This window comes from Pongo abelii, chromosome 12 (genome assembly GCF_028885655.2).
Source record: "Pongo abelii isolate AG06213 chromosome 12, NHGRI_mPonAbe1-v2.0_pri, whole genome shotgun sequence".
Lineage (NCBI taxonomy): Eukaryota > Metazoa > Chordata > Mammalia > Primates > Hominidae > Pongo > Pongo abelii.
The window spans coordinates 70,197,495-70,215,032 of record NC_071997.2 but is presented as its reverse complement, the minus strand read 5'-3'; the positions used below and the strand labels follow the sequence as shown (position 1 = coordinate 70,215,032).

General features: G+C 47.8%; 1 protein-coding gene across 1 annotated transcript in view; it reads left to right on the top strand.

Annotated features, from left to right (window-relative positions):
- Positions 1-3,519: 3,519 nt before the first annotated feature.
- Positions 3,520-17,538, top strand: part of B3GNT2 (UDP-GlcNAc:betaGal beta-1,3-N-acetylglucosaminyltransferase 2) — a 28,696-nt gene continuing 14,677 nt past the window's right edge. The window contains exon 1 of the mRNA XM_024242799.3: positions 3,520-3,813. The gene's annotated coding sequence lies outside the window, so the exon portion shown is untranslated. The remainder of the gene's footprint in view (positions 3,814-17,538) is intronic.

The window sequence follows — 17,538 nt, the reverse complement described above, 5'->3', positions numbered from 1 at the left end:
ACCAGACCCTGCAGCCAACCACCTGTTCAACATCTCCACCCGGACATCTCACAGGCACCTCAAACCTACTTTGACCAAATTTGAACCTTGAGAGGGTTCTCCAACTCAGAAAATGGCACCACCATCCATCTGGTTAAAGAAGCAGAGATCTGGGAGTTTTCCTTGATTCATCCCCCCTAAGCAATTAACAAGTCTTGTTGGTGTCTACTTCTCTACATTTGCTCTACTGCTTAGACAAATGGCCCCTCTCACATTATAGCAACAGCCTCCTAACTGTCCCTCCACTCCATTCTTCCCCTTTCCCTTTTCCTTCTTCACATTGCAGTCAGAATGATCTACTTCAAAATGCAAAATTTAGTGTATGACTCTTGTTTCAAATGTCTCAGGATAAAGTCCAATCTCTGTAATGTGGTGTACTGGCCCTGCATGATCTAACCCCTGCCTGCCTCTCTAACTTCCTCCTCAACCACCTCTTCCTTTATAGTCTGAACCAGCCAGGAACTCCTCATGGACTCCGCAAATGATCTCACCACCTTGCACTCCCTTTGGCCCATATGACAATTGTAATTAATTGATAGTGCATTTAATTGTTAAGCCCCTCTCTCCAGCTAGACTGTGAGCTCCAAGCAGGGAGTGTGTTTGCCATGTTCACCACTCCAGCGCCTAGTCCTGTGCTGCATCTAGAGGATGGCCAGCACATTTTTGTTGAATAAGTGAATAACACATCTCTGCCTACTGATGATGGACCTGGGTCCCAACCTAACAGTAGGGACTATAGCCAAGCGATGTGGAATCTAGCATTGAGTTACTCCCCAAAAGACACAAGGTAACTGTTGTAGATATACTCTCAACTGTGTTAAAGCCACCATGGAGAAAATGCCCTTATTTATTTGAGACGGAGTCTTGCTCTGTCACCCAGGCTGGAGTGCAGTGGCACCATCACAGCTTAGTGCAACCTCCACCTCCCGAGTTCAAGCAATTCTCCTGCCTCAGCCTGCCAAGTAGCTGGGACTACAGGTGCCCACCACCATACCTGGCTAATTTTTTTGTATTTTTCGTAGAGACGGGGTTTTACCATGTTGGCCAGGGTGGTCTTGAGCTCCTGACCTCAAGTGATCCACCCACCTTGGCCTCCCAAGGTGCTAGGATTACAGGCGTGAGCCACCGCGCCCGGCGTAAGAATATCCTTATTTTTAAATTTCATGGCCTGGGCAGCCTTGGGCAGCTGTGAGGGACACAAGCTTAATTTCCTAGTTGGTTGCCAGCTGACATTGTAGCAGTTCCTTTACTAAAAACTCCTTGGCTGGCGGTCCTTGCAAGCATGTCTGTGGCTACAGGGAGTGCATGTAAAGGGAAGACACATATGCATGGAAACAATATACCAATCTGATGGCATAGAAAATCTTCCTTAGATGTCCGCTTTGTCTCATCACTGCATTTAAATATCAGACAGCAGCCTAGAGATATCTTTATTTAAACCCAGGAACATGGACTCAATATTATTTTGATACAGAATGAAGACATAGACTTCATTTATTAATTTATACTCCCTAGAGTTCTTTTTTTTTTTTTTTGAGACAGAGTCTCACTCTGTCACCCAGGCTGGAGTACAGTGGCACGATTTTGGCTTACTGCAACCTCCGCCTCCCTTAGTCCAGCGATTCTCCTGCCTCAGCCTCCCAAGTGGCTGGGATTACAGGTACATGTCACCACGCCCGGCTAATTTTTGTATTTTTAGTAGAAACGGGGTTTCCCCATGTTGGCCAGGCAGGTCTCGAACTCCTGACCTTGTGATCCGCCCGCCTCGGCCTCCCAAGGTGCTGGGATTACAGGCGTGAGCCACCGCACCCGGGCTCTACTTCCTAGAGTTCTTAAAGAATTTCTAGCTTCTGTTTCTTTAAACGTGTTTTATTAGCTTTCTAAATTATGAAAGTAAATACAACTGGAAAAATACAAAATCCAAAGTCAATGGAGTAAAAAAATGTAACTCCCTTGTTTCCCCTCCCCGTGTAACCGTGGTTAACAGTCGGTGTGCACCCTTACAGATGTTTTTCCTATGAATATACAAACATTCGACTTGTTTCTTGGACTTTACGTCGCAGTCCAAGGAGAATCATGTGAACAGCATGAAAGCAGCATGGTCCGAAGACTGCAAACCATAACATTTCCATATCTACTGACTCGGAATTCCTGTTTCTAGAGGACCCGCACCCACGTGGCTCTGTGAATCCGCAGCAACTTGGTCTTTCTTCCTTTGCTGAGTTTGGTTAAGGGAAAGGGCCGATTATTGAGTAGGCTCAGTTCACAGGTGCCTGAAATTCCTACTTAGCAATGTTCCTTTCCAGCTGATTCCGCCTCCGAGCGCCTTAGGAAAAAATGCCAACAGTTGGGAGTGAAGCGTCCTTAATTGCTCAGTCCAATTATCTAGATGGGTCCAGGTTCGGTTTCGATTCAGAAATAAGGACCAGGGTGCGGGGACGCTTCCAGGTGAGTCCCTGGTGAGGCTTGCCTCCCCGCGGAGCGCACGCGGGTCTCGCTGGCTGGGCTGGGCCTTTCAAGACCAGGTAACTTCTCCATCCCGTATCGCCAGGCTTACCTGGGGGCCTCAGAATTGTGTCAGCTGCGTCTCTGAGTCACCTTGGAACCCCTCGAAGGAGCGAAGGGCTAGGAGGGCGCATCGGTGGGCCCGGGGACCCCGCTGGTAGGTGTGGTTGGCGCCAAGGCCGCCTCTGGCCGGCGGAGCCCTGCAGTGTCCGGAGGGGGCGGTCAGAGTCCGGCCCTTTAGGCCTCGCCTGGGTATCCGCCTTGCCCCTTGGGCCGCGGCACACGTTCGGGCCGAGCGCCCGGCATCTTGCGTTTCTGGCTTCCTGAGACGGGCGTGGAACCTCGAGGAAACCACTCTGCATGACCCCACGAAGAGAGCTAAGGACCACCTCCCACCCTTCCTGTCCTGGACGGCTTCATAAGCCGGAGGATCCAGTGGCAGTACCAAGCAGGGCACCACTCTGGGTCGTGAGCACCTAAGAGGTAGAGCAAAGGTCAGGCCCCAAGGTGGCCCAGGCCTCCCTCCCCCGCCTCCCCGGCGGGGCCATTCCTCATCCGCCCCTGCACTGGATGGGGCGGCCGGGGTCGGTCTAGTTCCGGTTACAAACTGGACGGAAAAGGCCACTGGAGTCTCGCTAGGCGATGCGCCTAGTCCCCTAGCCTCAGACGAACCGCAAGAGGGGCCACCCACAACTGGAGGGGCGGAGGCTGGAGCTGAGTTTCATTCGTGTTTTTGGAGCTGCCAGGCATTTCCAGGGGGGTTGCCTTCCTAGAGGCCCCCTTTCCCCAGCTTAACCCTCAGCTTTGCAGGCGGGTGCGTGGGGGCTGGAGGGTCCCTGGAAGCCGCGGGGAGAGCGGGTCCGGGTGGGTCCTGGTACCGGGCGGGGAGAGGAGAACCCTCCCAAAACTTGGGGCGCGGGGCGGGGCCGTCGGGCGGTGACGTGAGGGGCGGGGCCGGGCCCCATTGGCGGGGGGGCAGGGGCGGGGCGGGGCCGGGCGCCCGCGGCGGCTGCTGCGCCTGGAACCGGAGCCGGGAGTGAGGCTCAGCAGCGGCGGCGGCGGCGGCAACAAGTGCCGGAGGCCAGCAGAGCCGAGCCGGAGCAGTCCCTGCCGCCGACACCGCCGGGCCGCCCGTCCGGGGCGCCGCGCATGGAGCGTGAGCTGCGGCGGTCGCCGGGCTGAGCCGCGCGGAGCGGCCGGGACGTGGATGTGGCCGCGATCTCCCGCCCTTGCCCCCGCCCCGCCGAGCTGGAGCTGCTCCCGGACAAGGTAGGGCCCGGGTGCCGAGCACCTCCGCCGGCTCCCTCCCCGCTGCCCTCTCACCGCCAGGCCCCTCTACCAGTCCCCTCCCGCCTCCCTGCTTCCCGGCCCCACCTTCCGGACACCCTGCTACCCCCGCCCGGTTCCTCGCCGGTTCCGGCTTCGTACCCACGCCCCGGTGGAGGAAGCCGTCCCTAGGTGGCTCCTGCCGCATTTAAGCCTCCCCTACCTTCCCGCCGTCCCAGCCACCCAACCTCAGCCCAGAGGGAGAGGAGAGGGACACCGCCCGCTGCGGGGCTTTGGAACCTCCCAACCCATTCTGTGCCCACCTCGCCCTGGAGCCCGGGGACCTTCCCCCTCCCCGCTGCACCCCAACTTCCGGGGGATCCGGCGCCGGGGCGATGCAGGCTTTGGCAAGGGGCATCTGGGGCCGGGCCTCCTCATCCGGGGCGCGCGGGCATTTCGGGGAGGGGGGCGCGCGTGATTCCTCGCTCGCACCCCCGCACCCCACACTCGCACTGCGCCGGCCTCCCGTGCCGCATGGGGAGATCAGGTGTTTTGTGAGCCAAAGAGCCGCCGGCAGCCGCTCCCCACCCCCAACCTCTGCCACTTCTGTCTCCGGCTCCCCCAAAACTGGTTTCTGCCAAACTTACGGAGAACCTTTCGCTTTGACCTTTAAAAAAAATATTCCACGCTGCCTGCGTTGAATGATTAACCAGGCTGCTAGCCCGAGTCGTGGGGGTGGGGTGGGGCGGGGTGGGGTGGGTGCTGCCAGGCCAGGGAGCGTCTGAAGCCGGACTCTGCCAGACACCGCTCGTGGGAAGATGCGCGTGGGGGGCCCTGCCGGGGCTGCGGGCGCGGGGCTGGTGGCTACTCCAGCACGGCAGGCGGACCCTTCTGGAGGCAATAAACCGAGTCAGCTGGTTAATTTCCAGGCCACGGTATTTGACACTCGGGGCTGGGGAGCCGCAGAACTCCCTGTACCCCCATCAAGTAGAGGAGCCGTCGGGAGACTCCCCACAAGTGTCACAGCGTCAAAGCTCATCTTTAAAAATATGTACATTTGTAACCTGGGTTGGCGAGGAGGCGCTCTCCTGCCCAAAACGTAGGGGTGGTTAGTTTGTTGAGTGGGCTTAGCTCACAGGTGCCTGAGCTGTATCCCCCGTGGCCGCCTCAGCCACCCCAACTTCGCAGAAAGATTGTTGAGAACAATTAAACCATATTCTTTTGCCCTTTTCTTGTTGGAACCCTACCATAATATCTGATAGCGAAGACAGTTGGTGAATATAGAATTCTACTTGTTGAATTCTACTTGTTATATTCTTCCGGTATAATTATTTGTGCCTCTGGAGGTGGTAAACGAGGTGGCCGACAGGGCCGGGACTGGGAGTGGAAAGGCGGGGACCCTGGCCGAGCCAGTCCCTGGGCTCCGGTGCCGGCTCATAGTCGCACCCATGCGGATCTGACAGCTGACCCGGAGGGAGGACCGGCAGGGCAGGGCAGGGCGGTCACTTCCCATTGTCCTAACTCCTGCTCCTGGTTCTTTTGAGTAGAGGGTGGTTAAGCCTGGAGGAATTTGGGAGAGTTTTACTTTGAGCCCATGCGCTCTTAAACTAGATTAGATTTTAAGAACACAGAAGTGAGGGAGCCCCATAGGGCTGTACTTGAGTTATTTCAGTAATCCTTTTCCTCCCTGCCCAGACTTTACAAATGTGTTTATCATTAGATCTTCTGTTTGAAACTACTTTTTTAGTTCGGAATATTGCGTTTTCTCCCTACAGCAAGGGTTCACTGTTTCTCATTTAGTTTTTGTGCAGACGGCATTTGTATGATGAAGGCCTAATTCTCTGTGAAACTGACCGGTTCTCACCCTTACCATTCATTAGACTTGATTCTGCCACATTTAATTCAGTGATCTTGGGCAAGTTATTCTTCACCTGAGCCTCATTTTACACATCTGGTTTTGGGGATGGTGGTGTTTGCTCTGCAAGATTATTTCTGAGGACATATAGGATGTTTGCCAAACTCCTAGTACTGCACCGGGAGAGCTAAGAAGTGCTTAATAAATGCTGGTCATTGCTGTAATCAATAGAGAAGTTCCTCCTGGCATCGACTTCCCCTTACCAAAAACAGTAACCCTGTGGTAGTAGCCTTTTAGATTTGCCTGTCTGAGACTGAAATCAGCCACATTTGGCAGATGCACATCAGAAGGTTCTTAAAACCTAAGTAGTATTTTGAGGAAAATAAACATGATTTGCTTGTTGTTCAAAAATTATGAATTTTTTCCTGGGCTTCTGGTGAAGGGCTGAATATATGAAGGTTTGTAGTTTTGAAAAATTTCTTGTTTTAAAAGTCATGTTTCAGGTTTCTGACACACTAAAGTCATGCTAAAAATAGGAAAGTGGAACTGATAATTCATAGTTGATTTTCACTATACTGTTCAGATGTGTGGTTTTTTGTTTTTTTTTAATAGTTGCATTAGTGAGGCATCGTTGGTATGTTCTGGAGAGAAATATGCGGGGCTTTTTCAGCTGATGCAGGGATAAAAGAAAAGGTGAATCCTCTGTTTCTCAAACTTTGAAACTTACCTTTAAATGTTTTTTTCTTTTTTTTTTTGAAATGGAGTCTCACTCTCCCGCCCAGGCTGGAGTGCAATGGCGCAATCTCAGCTCACTGCAACCTCTGCCTCTTGGATTCAAGTGATTCTCCTGCCTCAGCCTCCCCAGTAGCTGGGATTACAGGCATCCACCTCCACGCCTGGCTAATTTTTGTATCTTTAGTAGAGACAGGGTTTCACTATGTTGGCCAGGCTGGTCTCGAACTCCTGACCTCGTGATCCACCCGCCTCGGCCTCCCAAAGTGCTGGGATTACAGACGTAAGCCACCGCGCCTGGCCTTAGCTTTAAATGTTTTCTAACAATGCTAGGGTTTCATGAAAATCCTAATTTAGGGATGCTGATCCACAGCTGTTGATGTTCTTGACATACTGGGTCGGTGCTTTTCATTCTTTCTGACTTGGTTAATGGATGTGGTATTTGACTCTCTTTTTCTGTATTTTTTTGATGGTTTTATTGGAAAGTCTGTTAGAGACTTTAAAAATTAATAACTGCCTATGGTTACTTTTATAAACATTGAGATCTTGAGATCTTGCAACTAGGATAATACTTGGTGATGTGTAATCTATTGCAACATCCCTGATGGTGGTACATATATTACCCATACTGAAAGATTCTCATAAAGGCCTTTTGGTCTCTTATGTAAGTGCCCAGGGGAAACTAAAGTCATTTGGTTGCTTGGTATTTTTGGTGTGTACAGAAGGTTAAAACATGAATTAAACTAGACTCTGAAGTGGTAAATGTTTCCTGGCTGCATCCAGTAAAGAAAACAGCACAAACACCCAAAAGGTGTGGACCCAGCTGTCTTTTTCTCCACTCTCTAAGGTGGGATTGCTGTTCCTATGTACTTGCCAAATATGTCTGCAAATTACAGAATGAATACATTCCTCTCTCTGGAGAGACAATTACTGTTTGAATAAGAGGTGTATGTATGTGTGGGGTAAGGTTTTGGGAGAATTGATGTAATGATTTCATCATCACTCACTGGTAAGGAGGCTTTGCCAGGCTGAACAAAGCTTCAGCAAAGAGAACTTGTTACTTGATGGAGAATTTATTATTAGGGCTTATGTGGCACAATTACTTTGCTGCTGGAAAAAGTTATTTGTACTGAGTTTTCTATTTGTTACAAATTTTAAGAGTTGAGATTTTTGCCCTCTGTGTGTTGCCCTGTGAGTATTAACGACCTCTGCCCACCAGCTTTGTCTTTTTGCCTTGTCTTAATTTTTGTAACAAAAATTCAGATGTCTTTTGAGAGTCATAACATGTATCTTGTGCAATTTTAGCTTTAGATATTTTCATATATAACTTTAAGAATGTTACACATTATTTTCTGTGCATCTGTAAGTTAAATTAAAAAAAAAACATTTTCTGATGTGGCTACAGAGGGGGAAATTCCCGGTAGCCAGGAAATTGATACTTTCTACTTTTCATTCTGTGGCATTTTAAAACAGAGGGTTCGGGTGTCTTCATTCTGATATGAGTAGGATGTACGTAGCTTACCAGAATGTTTGAAAAAATTGATAATCCAAGGTAATCAATTCTAGCATGTGGCTAGGTTCTGTCGGAGTGCCATGTGGTGGTTTAGTGGTTAAGAGCATAAACTGGGAGTCCATAAGATGAGGATTTTTTTTAACTTCATGTATAACATGCAGTAAAGTGTGAGAAGTGTTAATATTAAGCATGAGCTCATGTATGTAAGCGCTCAGATTAAGAAATAAACATTTTCAGTACTGCAGAAGGTTCCTGCGCCCATGTCTTGTCCGTATTCCCACCCCCTCACCCTGAAGGAACTGTTATTCTTTCTTACATCATCATAGATGTGACTTCTGTCATCATAGATGGGTTTTACCTGTTGAACTTCATGTAAGTGGAATCAGTCATACAGTATGGCATGTAGTCTTTTGTGAAATAGACTTGAATTCTATTTTTACCACTTACTGTGTGACTATGGACAAGTTATTTAATCTGAGTCTCAGTTACATATGGGAATGCCTAAAGTTAAAGTTACACGAACTATTTCAGGATAAATTTTCTCACTTGTAAAATGGGGAAGATAAAGCCCTATGTTAGATTTACTGGGGAAAGTAATATAAAGCTACACCTAAAATACCTAGCACTGTGCCTGACTGCAGTTTCCTCTTCCCCTTTTTATTTATTTCTTTAACAGGGTGATAACTAAAGCAACTAGATCTTTTGTGTTTAAATGAGCTATTTCATTAAAAGTTCTGTAGGTCTTTTATTGAAAGTTAGAAGACAAATCTTTATTTAATACTTTGTTGATAAAGCTTTAGCTTTAAGATGTATTATTTGTTAGTTGATTGCCTGTTTTTGACATTTCCTCTCTAAAGACAGTCATTGAAATGTCCCATTCAGAGCTGTTTGGCCACCTGTGTAACGTGAGCTAGGATGCAGTGATGAGAACTGGTTTATGGTCAATTATGGAGCTTGTGGAAGAGTTTAGTTTGGGTAAGAGTCATCAATAAATGCCCAAGATGCTCACAACATCTGCTTTACGTTTAGTGAAATAATTATTTCAGAGGTGAAAGCATAGGGCCAATTATTTTAATTGCTTGCTTCAGACAAGCCACTTAAAACATTTTCAGCTCTTGTAATCTTACTGTGTAAGTGGTATTACATAATTCCATGGCCTCATGTCTCCTTATTTGTTTGGTACTTTTCATTTTTGGACCCATTCTTCAAATGTAACTTGGGTGGTACTTGGCATTCTTTCTAAATGACTTTCATTAAGTGTTTATTTAGAAAAAATATTCAAGATAAAGTAAAGGAAAATAAAACTAATTCCACCCTCTCTCACCGCTATAACTACAGTTAACTTGATGTGGGTCCTTCTAAGTGCTCATTTCTTCTTTTGTACACTTCTAGAATGACCTTAGGAAAAACATACTTCCCATACTTTATGGAAATTTAAAACAAAATATGGGCCTGCTTAGAGATGTCTAGCAGAGAAGGCAAGAGTCTTCGTAGGCCTAAGTTCAAATCTGTCCACACTGTGGTCCCTACTTGTACCTTTGTTAGTGCTGAGCAGACAGTCCCCAGAGACTCCATCAGAGGGTCCCCTGGTCTCCAGATTACAGTAGCCAACATGGAAAACCTGCCCTGGAATACTTCTCCATTAAGACCTCAAGATGTTGGGTGAAGTGGGCAGTTTGTTCTCCGACCAAACACGCATTGATTGAGCGCTTTGTGTGTGCCTAGCGCTGTGCTTGGCTGTGCGTGATTGCTGCCTTCAGTGGGCAGTGTGGTGGAGACAGCCAGGAACTGGTAAGATTGCCTTGGTAGAGGTGTAAGCAAATTGTGTGTTGGAGGCAGCCAAGAAAGGCTTCTTAAGGAAGTGGCCTTGGGGCTTGGTCTTGAAGGATGTGAATAACATTTCAGAGGCAGAGAAAGGAAGGCAGAAGTGCTCAAGGGATTGTAGGCTGAGAAAACAGGACACAGCAGAAAGGCTCATAGAAGTCTTTTGGGGAAACAGCAGGTGATCCATTGGGTTTGGAGTGCATGGTGCTTAGAAAGGTGTAATAGGCCATGATGCAACCTCGGGGATCATGCAGAGATGTGGCAGTTAATAGTTACGGAGATAGTGAGGAACCAGTGAAAGTTCTTGTGGTCAGGGGAGAGAGAGAGAGGGTGTGCTGACAAGTTATGGCCAGGCTTGCATTGAGGAAGATGGGCCTGAGCGTGAATGAGGCGAGCCTGAACCTGGGCAGGTCATTGCGGTCCCTCTGTTCTCTGCTTTCCATTTGCCCACTACCAGTCTCTCTCAGAAAGAAGCTGGAGGGATCCTTTAAAAACTGAAATGACTTGAGGTTACTTCTCTACTCAGAATCCTCCAGTCAGAATCCCTGTCTTCTTCAGAGGAAAGCCAGAGTTCAAATGTCACCTACCAGGATTGGTGATCTGCCCTCCTCTCCTACCTCCCTTCTCCCCCTCATTTCACTCCAGGCACAAGGCCCCCAGCTTTCCTGCCTCTGGCCTTTGTGGTGACTGCTCCCCCTGCCTGGAACTATCCTCACCTCTTTTCTGAGAAGAGGTTTTCTCTGATCACCCTGCATAAAGCAGCCTTTCCTTATCCCCTGTGCAGTGCTTCGTATTTCATCTAAGTGTTTATCAACCTTACAGCAATCAACTCTGACTTGGTTCTTTGCTGCCTGTTTTCAACACTGCTTGGTTTGAGTAGGCGTTTGACATTTGTTGAGTTAGGCCACTTCATTAAAATTAGTCTTAGTAGAGGGGAAACTGAGGGCTCAAACCAGGGCAGGGATGGTACAAGATTGAAATATGTATGTGTGTTATTTGAAAGAGGTGGATGAGAGAAAAAGACTCATGGTGGGTGTAAAGAAAGGAATTTGGAAACCAATTAAGGGAGGTTAGGAGAAGGGCCATGACACAGGTATATTGGGGCATTTTTTAGCATATGGGATATGGGAGTCTGTAGTGATGTCTAGGGGACAAGAATAGGGGGTAAGGGAAGACCCAGCAATAGACTTGGGCCCAGAACTGTGGAGCAAGTCCATTTTGTGGGATGGGGCCAAGGAGCAAAGGCTGCCAACATGCAAGAGAACCCCGGGGGTTCCTGAGCTTGGGGTGGGGTAGACATGGTGGCCAGCAGTATTGGGTGCCCTAGAAAGTCAGGAGGGTGCAAGGACTGTGAAGATTCTAGAAGGTGAGGGGGTTTGGGATGGTCAAGGCAGGACAAATGGGCATGACAAGGAGCATGTGCCTGGAGCCTTTGGAGAGGGAGAGGCTGAAGATGGGGGAAACAGTGGAGATTGCTATTGGTGCAAGACCCCAGAAGCAGCAAGAGCTGTCACAGGGAGTGGAGATCCTGGGAGTGGGGGGTCAGGGACTAGCTGATGTAGAGAACTTGAAGTAGGTTTTGGTCCCAGAGCTGACATCAAATGTCTTTGTAACTATGGCAACCCACTTAGCTCCTGTTTCCTACCTCCCTGCAAAATAGCATGAAACCTGCACAGCCAACTTCACATGTTTATTATTGGAATGCATTGAACTCATGAATATGAAAGTGTTAATACTCTGGGAAGATATTTCTATGGACCATAAACTTGCTGCAGTTTATTTGTGCTTCAGAATTTTTTTTGAGACAAAATTTCCCTCTTGTTGCCCAGGCTGGAGCGCAATGGCATGACCTTGGCTCACTGCAGCCTCTGCCTCCTGGGTTCAAGAAATTCTCCTGCCTCAGTCTCCTGAGTAGCTGGGATTACAGGCATACACCACCATGCCTGGCTAATTTTGTATTTCTAGTAGAGACAGGGTTTCTCCGTGTTGGTCAGGCTGGTCTTGAACTCCCAACCTTAGGTGATCCACCTGCCTCAGCCTCCCTAAGTGCCTGGTAGAAATTTTTCTAATTGTTTATTTTCTTTGAGAAGCACTTAACATCCAACTGGTTCTCCAAAGTACTTCTTTTTTGAGTCTTGATCAGGGAATGTCACAATTGTGGGGAGTTTTATGTGCACATGTGTGTTTTTAACCCTCCAGGTCTGGCTCTAGATTGTTCGCTGGGAAGCCGAATGATACTTTCAGATTCAAATATATTTATCTAATAATGAAAGGGTCGAAGTGTTACAAATGCTATCCTTTCTAAATAGTCAACATTTGGAACTAGTGAGATGTATTTTTACCTTTATTATTTTATGGTTGTATTTGAAGCTTGTTTATAAGGAACTTTTATGTAACTTTATTCTTGAGATGCAGCCATTATATTTTTCTTCTTTTCCTTTACCACATAAGGAATTATTTCCTCCAAATGAACTTAAAATGTCTCTCATGAATACTCCTATTTTTAACTGAATGTTTCTTTTTTTAAAAAACTTTTATTCCTCAAAGTTCTGATGGATCATCTTTTTTTTAACTCTTTATAATGGAAATTTTCAAACAAGTGCAGATACAGAGAATGGTATCATGAGGCTTCAGGTAGCCACCAGCGACTTCAGGGTGATGATTCTTTATTTTCATCTCTACCCCACTCACGACTGGGGGCCCATGGGCACCATCCAGAGAGGGAGAGAGAGGAAGGTCACACTGGACCACAGGGTGGGCAGCCATCAATTTAGAGATATTAGAGGCTGGGGGAGAGGGTTGGATGCCCCCGGGGAGAGTGAGAGGCAGACCGGGGAGATTGGAAGCCCCATGGCACTGTGATTGCCGCGGTCCCTGGTCCCTCCACATATGTGATCACCTACGGTATATGAAGGGAACGTGCAGAGACTCGCTTAAAACCGAGGTGACTTAAATTGCTTGGTAAAAGAGGCCCAGTTTTTAAGCAGTTCAATAGGGTGCCCACATATTGAGCAAACATGTTCTCTTTTTACTGTGGCGACAAAAACTTCTCTTAGCGGGTGGCCGGAGAAAGCTGTTACTATTGCACTTCTTTAAATACGGAAGCAAGTCTTGGTTGAAGGCATGAATGATGCCTCCCCTTTTATAGAACATTTGGATAAAAGGCCAAAGTGTTACTTTTTTTGAGGATACGTATTTTAAAATGTATATGGTTTATTTTGATATTTAAAAAGAAACAACTTGAAAACAACAGTCCTGAAACACTTGTCAGTAACGTGTTGGGATTTAACCAGCTTTTGAGAAAGGGAGAAGAGGCGGGACAAGAATCCGACACGGAGCAGGGAGCTGGTTTGCTTGTTTGCCGCCTTGCTCTGAAGTTGCCACCCAGGGTCACACATCACTAGAAGTGTTGTCCTCTGGGAGGAGGATGATCTCTGACTGTGGAGAAGAGGCAGCATCCCAGAGGGAGCCCAATTTAACTGGATGCTCAGTGTGAGAGGAGGAGCGCTGGCACTTAGTGGCTGGGTGCTGTGGGCGGGGCCTGCCAGCCCTTGGCTGTCATTTGCCACCTGAGGGACAGGCTGCTTAGTTCCAGCCTCCCGGTTCACCTGGAACCATTTCTCCTGGGAAGCATCGTAGCCAAGAGAGTGGATTCCAGGTGGTGAGGGCCTGGTACTCCTTTTGGGGGATCCTGAGTGCCAGGAGGAGAGGATGAAATCGATGGACTGGGGGAATCGAGGCTGTCCTCATGGAGAAGGAGACAGGATTTGAACCTGGGCCTTCAAGGATGGGGGTAAGGGTGGAGAGAAGCAAGATAAGGGACGTTTTAAGCCAGGAGAAACAAGGCTGAGCAGAGGTATGGGTGGGGAGGATAGTAGTTGTTGTTAAGGGGTGCTGGTGTCTAGAGGCCTCCGGGATGGGGTTTTAGGGGTGGCCTGCCTGGATCAAGGATCAGCTTGGATGTGCTCAGCGAGGATGGGGATGCCCATTTCCCTCCATGCAGCTCTGGGCTGGGGGCGGCCCATCTGGGTTCTCAGTTCCTGCCCTCTCCCTCTACTTTTTCTGGGACCATCAGACAACTTTCTGATCCTGTGAGCCAGTTTACTTCTCTGTGAAATGAAGACACCTCAGTCACCACTTGACTGTGTATCCAATTGCGCCCATGGCATATGGACAAGCCCTCACTCAGCTAATGGGTAGGCACTAGGTGTGCAGTGGTTAATTTGTTTTATTATAAGGAGTGTCCTTGATACCTTTATCTCATTTCTCTATTTTTTCCCTTCCCCAAAGTGTCAGACCATGCACTTTAATCCAATATTATTTTTATATATTTTTTATTCTTGTAGAGACAGTGTCTCTCTATGTTGCCCAGGCTGGCCTCGAGCGATCCTCTCACCTCCACCTCCCAAAGCACTGGGATTACAGGTGTAAGCCACTGTGCCTGGCCTAGTACAACATTATTTAAAAAATCTCTACACATGCCTATTCTGCAGAACTTTCTGCACTCTTTGTGCCTGCTTTTGGAAGAGCGAGTCAGGCAGCTCTCTCCAAGCTGCTCCCCTACAAGACTCCAAATGGATAAGCCAAGGAGTCCTGCAGTCTGAGGTTGTAGTACCTCACTTTCTGGTGTCCCCTTCACTGTAACCAAGGGCATATTCTCTTTTAAGAAAATGTGTCACTGGAAACCTTCATTCTAACTACCAAGAAATTGAGACTTCCCAAAGCAATTTATTAAATTACTTAAAATACAATGAATGTCATTGGTATAATTGTAAATATTTATTGAAGTTACAAAAGGTTATTTTTAATATGCTATATGTAATCTCAAGTTGCAGCATGTTCAAACAATGCTTTTCTGATTTTGAGGTTATATTTTTATTTTGGAAGGAAGACAAATGTAAACGTTTATCTTGCAGGGAAATGTCGGGGATGCTCTCAAACTCTACAGTTTTTTTTTTTTTTTTAAGACAGGGTCTCACTCTGTCACTCAGGCTGGGGTGCAGTGGCGCAGTCTGGGTACACCGCAACCTCCGCTTCCTGGGTTCAAGCAATTCTTCTGTCTCAGCCTCATGAGTAGTTGGGACAACAGACATGCTACAGGCCACCATGCCCAGCTAATTTTTGTATTTTTTGCAGAGACGGTGTTTCATCATGTTGGTTAGACTTATGGTTCTTGAGGGACAAGAATTGCCAAGTATAATTTAATAGAATTGGAAAGGCAGTGGTTGTTTTGAAAGAGTTTGTCTGTAGGATACCTGATGGAAGTGAGATAGATCAGTGGTCCCCAACCTTTTTAGCACTGGAGACCGGTTTTGTGAAAGACAGTTTTCCACGGACTCCAGGGTGGGAGGACATGCAAGATGGTTTCGGGATGAAACTGTCTCACCTTAGATCATCAGGCATCAGATTCTCATAAGGAGCATGCAACCTAGATCCTTACATGCGCAGTTCACAAAGGGTTCGCCCTCCTGTGAGAATCTAATGTCAAGCTGATCTGTCAGGAGGCAGAGCTCAGGCAGTAATGCTTGCAGGCCTGCCCACCACTGCTCACCACCAGCTGTGTGGCCCCGTTCCTAACAGACCATGGACCGCTAGGGGTCCATGGCCTGGGGTTTGGGAACCCCTGCCGTAGATTATTCTTCTTGCTAGGGAAAATAGTGGACTGAATTTGATTGCCTGAGTGCTTAATATTAAAGTGCTTATTTTAAAATTTAAAATTTCTGCTTCTCTGTGTGTGGCCATTTATCACACCAATGGAACTAAGTGGTGGGGAATGGTGTACTTTTGAAAGTCGATCTTATGAGTTTGAGAGGGGTCATCTTTAAATTTTGTAAATTGGTCATTAGTTGAATTCTTGTACATTTTACTATGTAAAATGACAGTAATCACTTTTTCATACCTATGTGAAAATAGTCTCCTTGTCTGTGTGTGTCTGTAGACGTGAGGAGCCCACATAACAGACAACAGATTCCTCCTTCCCTCCCCTCTTCCTTTCCCCCTTCCCCCCCACCCCCAATCTCTACACCAAGACTGCCAAGACTGGGCTGATGGCCTACTTATTTCCAGAAGCACTTGTACAAGGTCACTTTGATAACAGTTTATATAATGGGATTCTGTTTCTAGTCCAGTAAATGTAATTTATGCTTGTGCGTTTCTATTAATTTTTAATTGCCTTCTTTCACCTCCCCCATCCCTGAGGCCTATGTTTGTTTATAGATTTATGTAATTGTATGTGTTTCCTGAGTCATGTTTTTAGGTGATGTACTGCTTTGAGATGACACCATGTAATTCTGTCTTGAGGAGTGAGGCCTAGAGGGGAAAGCCCGGGAATTGGTAGATGCTTAGTACACTTATGGAGAAGAGGGCCAGGACTGGCACAGAGCCAGGGACCAGGGGGAGGGATGCTGGGGAGGGGGGCATGTGTGAAATTATCCAAGAATGGTTTGCTGGAGCAGTGTTTAAAGTGTTTGATCAAAATGGTCAAAGAATACAAAACGTCCTTAGGTTAGGTCCTGGTTCCTTTACTGCCCCTCCCCTTCTTGTTCTCATATTGATTGTGTGTTGAGTGGTAGGTACTAGAGATGCAGAAGTGAATATGGCCCATTCTGCCCAGGAGTCCTTGGTGTGTCAGACCTGTTATCACACCGTGTGCTAAGTCAGATAAGTGTGGGTGAGGTGGTAACAGCAAGGGGGAAGAAACACAAGCAGCCCAACCTGGGTGGGGGCAGTGGGCTGGGAGGAAGAGGTGATGCATTGGCGCTTTTTTGTCGCAGTCTCACTCTCGCCCAGGCTGTGTCGGAGTGCAGTGGTACATCTCAGCTCACTGCAGCCTCTGCCTCCCGGGTTCAAGCGCCTCAGCCTTCCTAGTAGCTGGGATTACAGGCATGAGCCACCACACCAGGCTAATTTCGGGCCATTGGCTCTTTTGTTTTTTATGTTGATAGCCCAGGATGGAAGCTATAGACTGTGAGAAAAAGACTTTGTTACTAACGATAATTTTGACTACTGGACTCCCCCAGTCCCCTGGGACACGTGGTGTAGTAATCCTGGTTCTCCTCCCCAGGGCAGCCTTGGACAAGGCTCTGTCTCCCTGTGCCTTGGTCTCCTCTGCTGTAAAAGAGGTATTAGAGTGGATGGTCTAGAAGGCCCTGGGAAAGAAATTCTTGGAGCTTCTTTCTGGTAATGAAATTGGGTCACAATCTGTGTATGAATTCATGTGCATGTTGTTGAAAAACAAGTAAAAGAATGAGGTAAGCCAGGCGTGGTGGCACACTTCTAGTCCCAGCTATGAGCTGGTCGCTGAGGTGAGAGGATCACTTGAGCCCAGGAATTCAAGACCAGATGGGGCAACACAGAACACAGGCCAGACCCTTTACCCGCCCCCACGCCCTCATCCCCCACACACACCAAGAGTGAGATGGTACAGTTGGTGGGTACGCTGGTTCTTTGATCCCTTTTCTGTCACAGGAGAGCTGGGGTCTGGACCAGCCCTGTGCCACTGTCCCAACCCTGTGGCAGGTTGTAAGACTGTGCTGGTCTCCCTTCACTGCAGGCTGTGATGTTGGAGGGAAGGAAAGGCAGATTTTCTCCACCTGTAGGCAGCTCTGACAGGTGTTTAAGACGAGGCTAGTTTAAGCCCCGGCAGTCTCTCATCCTTTCCTATGAATAATCAAAACTAAGTCATCACAAAACACACCTGCAGGGGATTCTGCCTATGGTGCGGAAGTGTTACCAGACCAGGACCCCTGGATACGTTAAACCATTGAGTGGTTCCCAATCGGCCATTTTGTTGTCTACATTATTA